Below are 13,586 nucleotides of genomic sequence, written 5' to 3' on the forward strand. Positions count from 1 at the left end.
TAATTGCTGGACTAGTTGCATTACAATAAGTGATAGTTATACTGGAAAACAATAGGTGTGAAGACAGAAATTACGGGGACGAGTATAAACTGCGTGGGTGCAGTACAATATAAAGAAAGTGTCAAGCGTTCTTCAAGTAGAATTTGTTCTCGTGCCGGCATTTAGAAATAAGTTCTGATCTTTTGTTTAGTAGATTGTCGTTGCTATGTTTGATAATCATTAGTTTTTCTGTGAGGCAGAGGTCGCATCGTTTGGAAATGTTGTTGTAGGGTCTTGCACGGCTAATAATTGACCATTTGATGTTGAAGTCTTGTTTTTTGTCGTGTAGTTGCCAGATGTATTTAGAAAGCAATACCACAGCCTCTTCAACAAAAACAACGTCAAAGTCAGCTACAGTTGCATGGACAACATGAAAACAGTAATCAACAAACACAACATGAAAATAACAAACGCCGACAACAACGCCAACGCAATCACCGGAGAGCAATGCAACTGCCGCAAAAAAGACCAATGCCCGCTAGACAACAAATGCCTGACTTCCAGTGTAATCTACAACGCACAAGTTACAACTAACAACACAACCAAGAACTACATTGGACTGACAGAAGGAACATTCAAACAGAGATTCTCGCAGCACAAATCCACATTTAAGCACAGAAAACACATCAACAGCACCGAGCTTTCTAAATACATCTGGCAACTACACGACAAAAAACAAGACTTCAACATCAAATGGTCAATTATTAGCCGTGCAAGACCCTACAACAACATTTCCAAACGATGCGACCTCTGCCTCACAGAAAAACTAATGATTATCAAACATAGCAACGACAATCTACTAAACAAAAGATCAGAACTTATTTCTAAATGCCGGCACGAGAACAAATTCTACTTGAAGAACGCTTGACACTTTCTTTATATTGTACTGCACCCACGCAGTTTATACTCGTCCCCGTAATTTCTGTCTTCACACCTATTGTTTTCCAGTATAACTATCACTTATTGTAATGCAACTAGTCCAGCAATTAGCCTATTGTTTAATACCGTGTATATATATCTAGTTGATAGGAATGCTTATCATTAAATACTGTCTGATGAGTGCGTAAGCACGAAACTCGGAGTAACAGCAAATCTTGCCTCTTCGTTATTACTCATATACTCAGCTCTACACTATATGTGTATTGAGCACTATTTTAATGGGATCTGCTACTTCCTCATATGGTTACAATTAATTCTATATAACTAAACAGTTAAGCAATAATGTTCGGAAGGAAAAAAAAAATGTAGCTTAAAGTGTGCTCAAAACCGTTACTCTAGGATACAAATTATGACCTTGAAAACAACAAGTGGAGAAACGTTTTAAGTCGATGTCGTTTTAAATTGTTTGAATATGCCATAAATTATATATTACATCGTTCTATATGCCTTAGAATTTCTACCTATCAAGTTTTTATGAAGTCTTTCTTTTTAAAAAAAATCTCTTTTATCGACCGCAAAATGTAACGTGAACCGATAAAATAACACACGTGATTAGGCATAAAAGGGGTAAGATAGGCCCATCATATATCATTTTAGAGATTGGTGACCTTCTTTTTAATTGTATTTCCTGAAAGAGCTCTCGGTAGGGAATATTCAGAGAAAGTTTCAAAAAAAAAAATCGTTTGACAACTTTTATTTCTCAGGAATCACCATAAGGTCATTCCTCACATTTGCATTGCGCGTCCTTACTGCGCATAATTTATGGCGTCATTAGCGCGCGCTCGTGCACACGCACATTGAAAACATGACGGATTTGCCTTGATATTGAGCTCTGTCAGTTGAAAAATGGCTCTAGCTCACCAACGAGCACGGGTACCCAAATTTTTTTCCCAGTCATTGTAATCAACTAATCATAAGCTTTGTGTGAGAAAAGACTGATCTAATTTCTATTGCTGAAAATTGAATAAATAAGAAAAATAGCAGATACACTGTGGTCTTTTCTATTTTGCAGGCGGTAACCACGTCAAGAAATTTGGTTCAAATTTTTAATCAAGGATTTAACTTTCTGCCTGAATCAAACAAACAATACACAATGTATTGACTCTAGTTTAATGCGTGTTCTTATGAGTTTGGGTTCACCAAGATTTTACAATTACTGGGAATTCGTTCTTATAATAAGCATTAAATAATGCCAAAATGGGGTATTTTCAATGCCTCACTGCTCCTTAATGAGTATGGGCACCCCCCTTTTCTATTTCAAAATTGAAGTTATCATATGACAAATATTCAGTGGACAAAGTTTGAACAAAAATCTATTGTCACTTTTATTTCAGAGGAATTACCTTAAAACGGTAAAATAAACAAAGAACAAATGCGTAATAATTTCTGCCCCTAAAAGAAAGCGCGCCATAAGCGCTGGACTTCTATTAAATTCAATAAACTCAGGCTGTTTTTTACTCTTCTGTCTTCGATTTGATGCTCTACTGCACCCAGAATAGCAATCTGCCAATCAGAAGCCGTACCTAATGTCTTGACACCGTGCGATGTGAAGCCACTGACATGATATGACTACGTCTTTATGGCAACTTGGCCGAACTTGAGCACGGTAAATACATAATCCCACCTTTTTTGGTATGCTTCGACAACACATCAGGCTGGTTTGGCTTCGGTCACCATGGGTAGTTTGGAAAGATTTCGAGACATGGGGCGACGAAACTCGCCTGATATGCCACCAAAGCGTAATAATAGTGACCAAACTAGATGGCGGCCTTAGACAGCTCAGATGAAATCTGATTATCAATCACTTTACTACACAGCACACCGGCACGTGCCGAGAACTTTTGGTAATTCAACCCTCTTCTGCTTCATCAGAGCGATTACTAGAAAACTCATTTGATACTAACCACATACAATATAAATATTTTTTGTTTATGACAAATAATCTTGATGTGTCCTCGTACAGGAAACAACAACAGATAATTTTATCAACCATCCTCAAACCATCATCCTCTTGACCAGTTATGAGATTAGAGGGGACGGGGGGGGGGGGGGGGGAGTGGTAGGGTGGTGTGGGAGATTAGTCATTGATCATCGCCAATAATCAATGAATAATCAGTTGATTACCCAACGTTTACTCGTTGATTATTCATTGATGTAATGGATCGTCGATTAGACACCCCTTGAGGTTTACAACGTAGGGATATTTGCGGGCACAAAATTTTTTCAACAAAAATTGTGCAAAAATATTCTGCCCCGTTGAGAGTGGGAGGGGTTTGAGTAACCCATAGCCTTTTAATTTCTGCCCTATACATCCCATATCCATTGACCACTATACACAACAACATCTCACATTTTTGGAACACTTTTTTTTTTTTTTTTTAATATGAAGTCAATGTGGGCAGTAGCCATGTTTGAAGTTGGCCGAAAATAAGGGACGGGGTGGAGAGGGGAGTTTTGTACCTTAGCTTTTACCTTTAACAGGGGTGAGAGGAGTAAGAAATAAGAAATCAGATCGGCGAGGTTGACGAATGAATGAATAATGTGTTTTGTTTTATTCCCCTAAGTTTTCGGAGCCAAACTCGGCTAGAATTTAAAGATATCGTAATTGGCTTACCAGTATTTAAAACGTTGTTCAATATACTTTACAGGCTTTGCAAGCTCACTAAAGTCTGACTATGTGACCTCTTAGAACAGACGGAACTGGAAAATATACCAGGCATTCTCCTCCAGCTCGGCTTTCGCAAAGCCTCTGACACAATCGAGTGGCCAATGATTCAGCAAGTCCTGTCAATTTTCAACTTTGGTGTTTCTATTAAGCGTTGGATAGAAACTTTCTACTGTAATGCAGAGAGTTCTGTTATTAATAATGCTTTCACTACTATGCAGCTCATGTTGTCTCGAGGAGTAAGGCAAGGTTTTCCACTATCACCCTATCTCTTTATTCTATCTGCGGAGATACTTGCGACTAAAATACGGCAAGATAATTCGATTTGTAGTATTTTTATCTTTCGTAAGGAACTCAAAATTAGCCAATTTGCGGACGACACCTCTCTCATTTACAGTAACCTAATATCGGTCCAAAACGCTTTGTTCATACTAAACGAGCTCGGGATTTTATCTGGCCTAAACCTCAACGAATCCAAAACCAACGTTCTTTGGCTAGGTCCATGGAAACAGCGTACCGAAAGACCTCTCAACTTCATATGGACGAAAGAACCGCTTAAAGTCTTGGGGATTCATATCTCTTACGATAAGGCGGGAATTGAGAGAAAAAAAATGTCAACCAAAAAATTGAAAACCTTAATGCAAAGCTGGGCACCTGGAGATTGCGCCAACTTTCTATCTTCGGGCGCTGTTTAATCGTTAAGTTTCTAGGGATTTCACAGATCGTTCAATCTGTTGCCGTGCTAGACATTCACAAGGATTACATTGCAAGAATTCAATCTTCAACTTTTAAATTTATTTGGAAGGAAAAGCTGGACAAAATTAAAATGAGAGTTCTATATCAAGTTTATGAAAGAGGTGGTCTACGTGTAACACGCGTTGAAACTTTGGATAAGGCTCTACGTTTGGCATGGATTCAAAGGCCCCTAAAAAGTGACAGCCGGGGGACAGAAAATTGCAAAGTCATCCCTTGTTCCTTCTTTAAGAAATATGTGGGCTTATACTTCTTGCTTCACTGTAACTTTGAGGAAAATTTCCTAAAGTCCATTGAAATGCCATCCTTCTACAAGCAAATTCTCAGTTTCTTTTTGGAACTGCAGAGTATCTATGACACGAACAAAGACCAGGAATTAATCCTTTTTAACAACAAAGAAATACAAATACGTGGTAAAACTGTGTTTTATCAGGACTGGTTTGACCAAGGAGTCTACTCAATTTGTGACATTCTCGACTCCAGTAGAATGTACTTAAATTTTAGATTTCTGTCGGAAATTTTCAGTTGAGTCCAATTTTCTCACCTATTTTCTGTCGGCTATCTTTAAACGACTGCTGGAAAAGGCGAGGGACTCTTTTGGCACCAATCCGATTTTTACTCTAGAGAATTCCACATGTCATCTGTCACCGTCGCTGTCGATCGACCCATCTAAATTAGCATGTAAAGATTATCACTGGCTTTTTTTGAACAGGAAGGAACCTTGCGCAACTGGCCCTAGCAAGTGTCAACGCGACCTTCCACAGTTCACTCTCTCTTGGAGCACAATTTTTAAGCGGATAAAGTCAATCAGTAAGCAAAATAAATTAAAAGATTTTTTTACAAACTTGTTCATCGCAGTGTCACCACAAAGAAAGAGTTACATTTATACCGAATTGAAGACAAAAAGAGTTGTCATTACTGTGCGGATGACGACTCTTTAATGCACTTCTTCTTAGGTTGTCGCATTGCGGTCGACTTTCTCCGGAAAGTGCTATGCTGGTTTAATGAAAAGGAAAACTCTTCGATCCCTTTAAACTCAAAAGAAATACTCTTCGGAGCAGTTACTGATAACGATAATGAAATAATATTAATAATAAGGTTATCCCAGTGGTAGTGGGAGCATTGGGATCAATACCACTGAGATTGAATGACAATCTGACAGCCATTGAGGTGGGCATTCCTGTTGGACTGATCCAGAGATGTGCATTGTTGGGGTCGGCAAGAATTCTTAGAAAGGTGCTGGAGATGTAGAAAGAAGAGAAAAAGCAAACAAGGGGTGTTTCTTGGCTTCCCTAGGCAACTTGCTGTTGCCCGGAGCCAATGACGAAACCAGCTTCAATATCATCAATAGCTGAGCGAATCTTTAATAATAATAGTACTACTACTACTACCACTACTACTACTACTACTACTACTACTACTACTACTACTACTACTACTACTACTACTACTACTACTACTACTACTACTACTACTACTACTACTACTACTACTACTACTACTACTACTACTACTACTACTACTACTACTACTGCTACTACTACTACTGCTACTACTACTACTACTGCTACTACTGCTACTACTGCTACTACTGCTACTACTGCTACTACTGCTGCTGCTGCTGCTACTACTACTGCTACTACTACTGCTACTACTACTGCTACTGCTACTGCTACTGCTACTGCTACTGCTACTGCTACTGCTGCTGCTACTGCTGCTGCTACTGCTGCTGCTGCTACTACTACTAATAATAAATTTCTGTCTCCTCTATGCCAAATTCTACTTTCATTTCCAGAAAATCAACCAACGTGCATGTAATTGGGATATTTTTGTCCGGAAACTAAATTTTATGTTGAAAGTAGAAGGTTTCGCTTAGTTCAATTTGTCTTCTACTTCTCGCAATAAAAAAAAAAGAAACCTCGCAAAATCATCATCTTAGCAATTACTTAAATTGAATAGAATATATCCTGTAGAAATCAGTTGTAATTATATGGTATTATTATTAGTACAGTGGTTACCCGTAAGTGCTGTATGTAGCGTTATGTTAATGTTGAAAAAAACGTATTGTAGGTAAGTTTGTCGTAAGTATTGTATTTAAGTAGTTTATTGTAATTAACATATTACAGGTAAATTTATTATACAAAAAAAAATGTGTGGCTATATCATAAGCTGAGACTCAATTAAAATGTGCAGTCAAGTGAAAAAAAAAAAAAAGACTTAGGGATATGCACGGATATGTAAAGCTTTACTATAGCCTGAGGCTAATTTACAATTTATGGGAAAACAGACTTTGGAGTGAGTCCATTACGGTGATTAACAAAATTTTTTCTGTCCTTGAATAATAATAGCGAAAAAAAAAAAAAAAAAAAAAACACTCAACAACAGCGTGATAATTTTTCATCAAAAATATCTTGGAACAAATCTCGCAATAAAAGACGTACTTCTACTGAATAAACTCAGGCCTTTTTTTTATTCGTCTGTCATCGATTTGATGATCTACCGCACTCAAATTAGCAATCAGCAAATCGGAAACCGTGTCTATTGTCCTGAGACGGTGTGATTTCAAGTAACTAACCTTATATGGCTACGTTATCATGGTCACTTGGCCAAATTTAGGAAAGTAAATACCAAATCATACCTTCTTTGTTATGCTTCGGCAGCATAGCAGGTTTGTTAAGTTTCGATAGCCATGACTATTTTGGCGAGACTACGAACCATGGGTCGACCAAACTCTCCTGATATGCTAACGAAAGCGTATCAGAAAGTACGATTAGTATTTACGAATAATAGTGACTAAACCTGGCAGAAGGTTGACGGCCTTAGACAGCCTAAAACAAACCAGGAACCACTCACTTAACTAGCAGCAAATGGCGTCAGGTTTTGCGAATTCAACCTTCTTCTGCTGCATCAGAGCGATTTTTTTTGTTTTTTTTTCATTATTAGAAAACGGATTTGCTAATCACCACTTTCCATATTTTCTTCGACAAATAATCTTTATGTGACTTCGTGGAAGAAATATCAAAAGAGGATTTCATTGACCATCCTCCAACCGCCACATTCCTGACCAAATGTGGGGAAAGAGACGGGTGGGGTAGGGTGGGAGCTTGCTTGTTTATCCTGATATTAGTGCATTTTGTTTAGATCAGAGTAACATTGAAAAAAAATTACGTTGATATACAAAGCGTTGCTATCACCGAGGAAAACATTTTCTGTCAATTCCAATTATTATTTCTAAGTAAGTATTATGCAATAGATAAACTGAGTGAAAAATATCTATATCTAGCATGGTGAGGTTATGGCTACACATTGTAAGGATAATAAACTTAACTTTTATTAGAATTGATCCTATACACCATACGTCTGAATTAAATACAATGGAACCTCTTCTAACACACACTCTCGTAAGCGAACAGGTCAACTTACGACCACCTTCACAAAACCCGTTTGAACTGCCATACAAACTCAGTGCTTACTTGCTCTTGTAAGCAGCTACGGACACGTGTAATTTAGATTTCACATTTAATTTTTAAGCTCTCTAAAGGAATTGGGCCTGACTATGAAAGATACTCAGAAACAATCGTAAGCTATGGTCTTGCATTTTCTTGCACTGAGACTGTCAATGTTACTGCTGGCTACAATAAGATTATGAAAATGAAGAGCTACATTACGAGTTAAACGATGTAATTAGAATTTAGCAATTGATATTTGAAATAGTAATCGATATACTTAGAGGTATAAATAAATAAATAAATAAATAAATAAATAATTATTAGTCCGTCCACACGCGTTTCGTTGTTGTCTACTAGTTATTTTTCTTCTGCGCGCAAGGGGGCTGCGAAGTGTACACAAAACAATTTTGTCTTTTCCTAAGATCATCTCCATGCGCTCGAGCTTTTTCAAATCCCTTGCGGTTACCACTTTTTCTTGGGATATAGTCAAAGTCACGACAAAATAAATATCTTTTGAACAGAGTGATAATTAATGGCAGGCCAGACATTAAAGTGAGTTATACCTACGTTTGACAACAACAACAACAACAACAACAAAATACGCAACAACAAAGAACAACACCATGGTAATACACTCTGTAAAAAAGTGCGCACTCAAAGCCGACCATCTATTCAACAAACTCAGGCCAGCTTTCATGTGTCTGTGCTCGAATTCATGATAAATTAGGACAGCTCAGCAGAGAGGATCTGTAGAACGTCAAAACGATCGAGCGTATACTTGGAGGATGGAAAATTCCTTGTAAAAGTGCGAGAGGAATTGATGATCGCGTGAAGTGATACTTGCCTCAAGAAAGCTATAGTAACTGGAAACATGTTATCAACGACTAAACGGTAGCAAACGTTAAGTGCTTTATAAAGGAAATACTAGACAATGGGTATGAGTAACCAACCAACTAATATGTTTACTTTTAAGCTTAATTTTGTCTGTAGGCAGCAGGGCGAGGTTAGCAATTTCAAGCTCGAGAACAGAGTTTTTCACTAGACAGACGACCCTAAGCCAGCAAATAACAATTTGTTCTTCTCTCTCCTGGGGTATATTGGCTTACACTGTAAGTGGGTTTGTTTTTGCCACTGTGTCTCTGAATCGGCTTACGTGCCGTCTGCAAACCATTCCTAAAAAAACTTCTTAACCACCAACTTACATACTAGACACAAAGGAATGTATGAAAGAACAGATTCATATCTTAGAAATTAACTTTTCTTGCATTTAGCTCACTTCTGACCAAAAACCGATCAAAGAGATAAACTCGACTGAAATTGACTCAGTTTTTTTAGTTAAAGCTGTACGCCGTGAGAAACACAATATTACGCCCAATTGCAGCGCACAACCAAACTCACAACCTTAAAACATTCGTTAGAATTTATTCATTGTGACTTCCCCTGACATTTTAAAGTGAATAGCGAAAAACTTGTGTAGATTAATCGTCGATGGAAGTATGAAAAGGGAAAAGGAAGGCGATTGGCGCTATTTCACCCACTAAAATTGATCAACACGACAAATTTCACCCCCTTTTTCTCGCCGTTTAATACCTTACATACTTACATACTTTATGTATTTCAACACGGTAAAATCTTCAGTAAATTATTCTAGTAGTATAAAAAAAGAAAAGTTTAATTAGGGAAGTGGTCAAAACTATTATACATATAAGGGACCCATTAGAATAACTTGAGACTACTGTCTCTTTCTATAGCCCCCTACCCTTATCCAGATACCAACGGTTTCTTTTATAGCTCCCCCCCCCCCCCCTCATCCCTTGGCAAGTGACCCATGGTCTCTACTACAGCCCACCCCCGTCCCTTGACAAGTAACCCATGGTATCTTTTGTAGGTCCCCTCCCTTCACAACCTACCCATGGTATCTTTCATGACTCCCCATCCTCCCTCAAAAACAAAGTGAGCCACGAGAACCTCTATTTGCTGCTAACCTATGGTCTCTTGCTTAACCTCCCCCCCCCCGCCCCCTTCCCCCACTACACAGACAAAAACAAACACACACAGAGAAACAGTATGCCGGGCAGCGTACACTATGGTCACATTATTGTTCCTTTAATCAATCTTAGAATATACAGTCATCTCTGGTTTGCATAACTTTAAAAATTGGAAATAAACCTTTTGGATGTTTGAAAACAAGTTCGACAATCATGTTAAAGATTTTTTAATGAAACACAAAAAATCACCACATTGTTTTGCGCTCAAGTAAATGGTGTCCCTTTAATGAATGCCTGCCTACGTAAAGCACATTAACTCTGAACATAAACATAAACTGCGTAACCTAGAGTAGCTAGAAACTTTCTGTAACCGTTTTGTCTCTAGAGCAAAGACGTTAGCCTAATAACTTTTAAAAACACTTCTGAACAAGTTTACGAGCTTTAATGACGCTAAAATCTCCAAAAAAAAAAAAAAACAGTGAAAACTTATTCCCGCAAAAGTCGCTGGTTCACAAATCACGCGCAAGTAAATGCATATTTCACGGATCATGACAAAATCGAAAACCAGTTTCCCGAGGACAGAAAAGTGTAGATAATATATTTCCACGAATCACGGAAAAAATAAATCATAATTCATGTTTCACGCAAAACAAAAATGCCCATAAATGCGTCACGAAAAAAAGTATAGGGGACCCTCTGTCAACAATTACAATTTATTCGCCACGTAAAAGCAAGTTTACGCGCAAGTCTGTTGACTGTTTTGCGTGTTGTATTTACTATTGTTCGGCTTGACTCAGGCAAGATTATGGTTTTGATCCTCCATGTGGATCTCATCAGTTGGCGGTATTTCTAAATTACGTACTCTGTACGTCTCAAGTTCGAGCCTACACGACTTCTACGGTTCGTGACATTTGTTCATTTGCCGTTCTCTGTTCGGTCCCTCGCCCTTTTTGTTGCTTCGCTTCGCCCTTTTTGTTGCTTCGCCTGAGAGAGCCGCGAAGTGGCCTGCGAGCAGGCTCACGTTGGAGCACAAGTGCGCGCGGCATAGCCACAAGCGCGAAATTGAGCGGTGAAGCCGCGAGACGAGTAGCCTGCGAACAGGCTCCCGGTGAGCCCGATCCCCTGTCCCCGCCTCGATAGCTTTGCTCTCCGAATTCTTCTGTTTTGCGCTCGCCGAAATTTTTTTCCGTCCTCGCCGGGAGCTTGTTCGTAGGCTACGAGACGAGAAAGTGAGCCTGCTTTGATCTCTACAATTTTTTTTATTTCCACCCTGGAAACCGCAGAAAAGAATAAAGTCAATTAATTTTCACCGGAAATATGAACTTTGGCAGCTCAGATATCTCGGGAAAATTGTAAATCTTTTTCATAACAACATGTAGGCGCGATATCCTCCGTTGTTGATAAAGTTTTGCCGAAGAAAAAGTGTCAAAGTTAAGGAAACACACTTTGATTCCAAGTGATATTGCTTTGGCGATCTGGTCTTTGACGATGCTGGTAAACGGGCAAACACCTTCGTGTTGTTTCGTTGCCCGCTTGCAATCACATACGTTTGTAATATTTTTAAACTCTTCCCATATGCAGTCGGCAACACGACAAGTACGTCTTGATTCATTAACATACTTTCAACTGCTATTTCCTGCTCCCTCTTTAGTTTGAATTTTAACCAGAAATAGACTGGAACTTTGTTAAAACATCAGTAATACGCGCACTCAACTCTTCCTCTGACTCCAAATGTGGACGAATTGTTTTTTATTGTGCGGTAAATTACCGACTCCATGGGGATTTAATCGCTCCTCATCAAACATAATAGATTGACAGTTTTCTCGCCTTTCCCGCTTTTCGACCAATGGTATTCCACTTCATTCAGAAGATCGACGTAGAAATGAAAAAATTACAGAGATCAGGGCAGGCTCACTTTCTTGGCGCCTCTTCACCAGTAGCCTGCGAACAGGCTCCTCGGTGAGCCCGAACGAAGCGAGGGAGCCTGTAGATGTTCTGTGATACCAGCTCCTGGTATCATGATATGATTGGTTAAATCGCTGATTGTTGACATCTTTGAGATGAATAGTTGACAGATCTTTGTAAAATTATACGACTCCAACGGTTCGTTACAATAGTGCATTTGCCGTTCTCTTTTAAGTTTCGGTCTCTTGACCTCTCGTTATTCCACAAGTGATTCTGAAGGGTAGTTTATGCTCTGTTACGAGGAGGAATTTTAAGTAGAAGCTAGTGGCCGGAGTGGAGCCGTTTGGCGGTGATATAGCATTTTTTTTAGAGGTCAAAGGCATGGTTTCCGGACTTTCCGCTGTTATCTGCTTGTCGCATCGCAGAGTTTGACACCTCTCTCATGTGCTTATAATTTCTTTAGGCTCATTTCAGTATTGCAAAATATGTTCTAAGGTGGCCGAACACAGTTTTCGCGTGCGCTTTTGCTGATGCAATTCAGCGCGCGCACAAGGATTGCAAAAAACAAACATGCCGTCAATAGAGCGATCATTTTATTTACTCAACACCCGCAGTATCTGTGCTGTTTTTCTCTATAATTGAACGCAGCGTATTGATGGCTTTAGTCTTTTATTACAAAGATATGTTAGCAAAGGTAACGATGCAAAGAACCCTGCAACTCTCAGCTTTTTCTTTCTTACCGAAAGAACCCAGTTAAATGCAGCGCGTGCGTAGTAAGTCAAAAAATTGCGATTGAATGAAAATTGTACTCTCGGAAATACGCCTATTTCTCGAGAACCACTCATTAGAATTTCACGAAATTTGGCACGAAAATACTTTAGGAAATAAGTAACTGGAGTATTGAAAATAATTGAACTTTAACAAAGGAAATTCTAGATATTCCAGTGAACCTTCAACAAAGGATAATTAAAGATCTCCCTGTTAAATTATTGGCAAAATGGTGTTAACTTGTGAGAATCGTTACAAGCTTGCTGCATGCAAATTATGAAGAAAATCTAATGACTAGATTTTCTAATGACTAGATTTTCTGCAAATAAACAAAACCAATTTTAAAGGCCTGTTTATATTTATTCATGTTGCCATGGCAACGGCACATACGTCAGCTTAAACCATCAAAAAACCAAAGTTTGTGTTGTTAACTAGCTTGGTGCCATTTTTGACGACCGAGGGATCAAGGGTTTTAAAGAAAAAGGTGAATGAAACATAGGTATCAAAACTGTGTTCAGCCACCTTAAGTTCTCTAAGTATTGGCTCTGGAGGGACAAAGTGTTTGAAATATTCCGTGAACACGTTGCTTACTTGCACTCTATATTATGACGCCCGGCCCGGCTATTTGATTAGCTCGATTAGAACTGTTTGTAAGTATCGAAAATGTAGCTTCTTGACAGGTCTAATTACCTCATTGACTGATTTGTTACCGGCTTATCACCAAGGGCGGATAGGCATGCGAAGACAATTTCAAAGTGCCCATTGCATTCACTTTTAAAAAGAGGAAAGAATCGGTCGCTTTGAAGGTCTTCCACAGTTTAAGTGGAATGATCTCAGCGAACAAGATGTGATAGGGGAAGGGTCGTTTGAAGCCGTTTCTATCACAAAAACCTGGAACAAGGACGGAAAGTCAAAACAGTGGTTGACAAGAAATCACCCGCTTTTAATAAAGATTCCCCATTTTAAAGATTCCCGCTTTTAAAGATTCCCCATTTTAAAGATTCCCGCTTTTAAAGATTCCTCATTTTAAAGATTCCCCGTTCCCCGTTCCCCGTTCCCCATTCCCGTTCCCCATTCCCG

At 38.9% G+C, this 13,586-nt stretch overlaps 1 protein-coding gene and 1 long non-coding RNA gene across 11 annotated transcripts in view; both read left to right on the forward strand.

Annotated features, from left to right (window-relative positions):
- The window catches only part of LOC149098917 (uncharacterized), a 154,033-nt gene that overhangs the window by 38,185 nt on the left and 102,262 nt on the right, over nucleotides 1–13,586 (forward strand). The gene's annotated exons all lie outside the window — the stretch shown is intronic.
- Nucleotides 5,463–6,610, forward strand: LOC149098920 (uncharacterized). Its single transcript, XR_016203562.1, has 2 exons — nucleotides 5,463–5,632; nucleotides 6,262–6,610. It is a non-coding gene; the product is annotated as an uncharacterized LOC149098920 (long non-coding RNA).

Source organism: Orbicella faveolata, unplaced genomic scaffold (assembly GCF_042242905.1).
Source record: "Orbicella faveolata isolate gen_17 unplaced genomic scaffold, um_ofav_v1 contig_46, whole genome shotgun sequence".
Lineage (NCBI taxonomy): Eukaryota > Metazoa > Cnidaria > Anthozoa > Scleractinia > Merulinidae > Orbicella > Orbicella faveolata.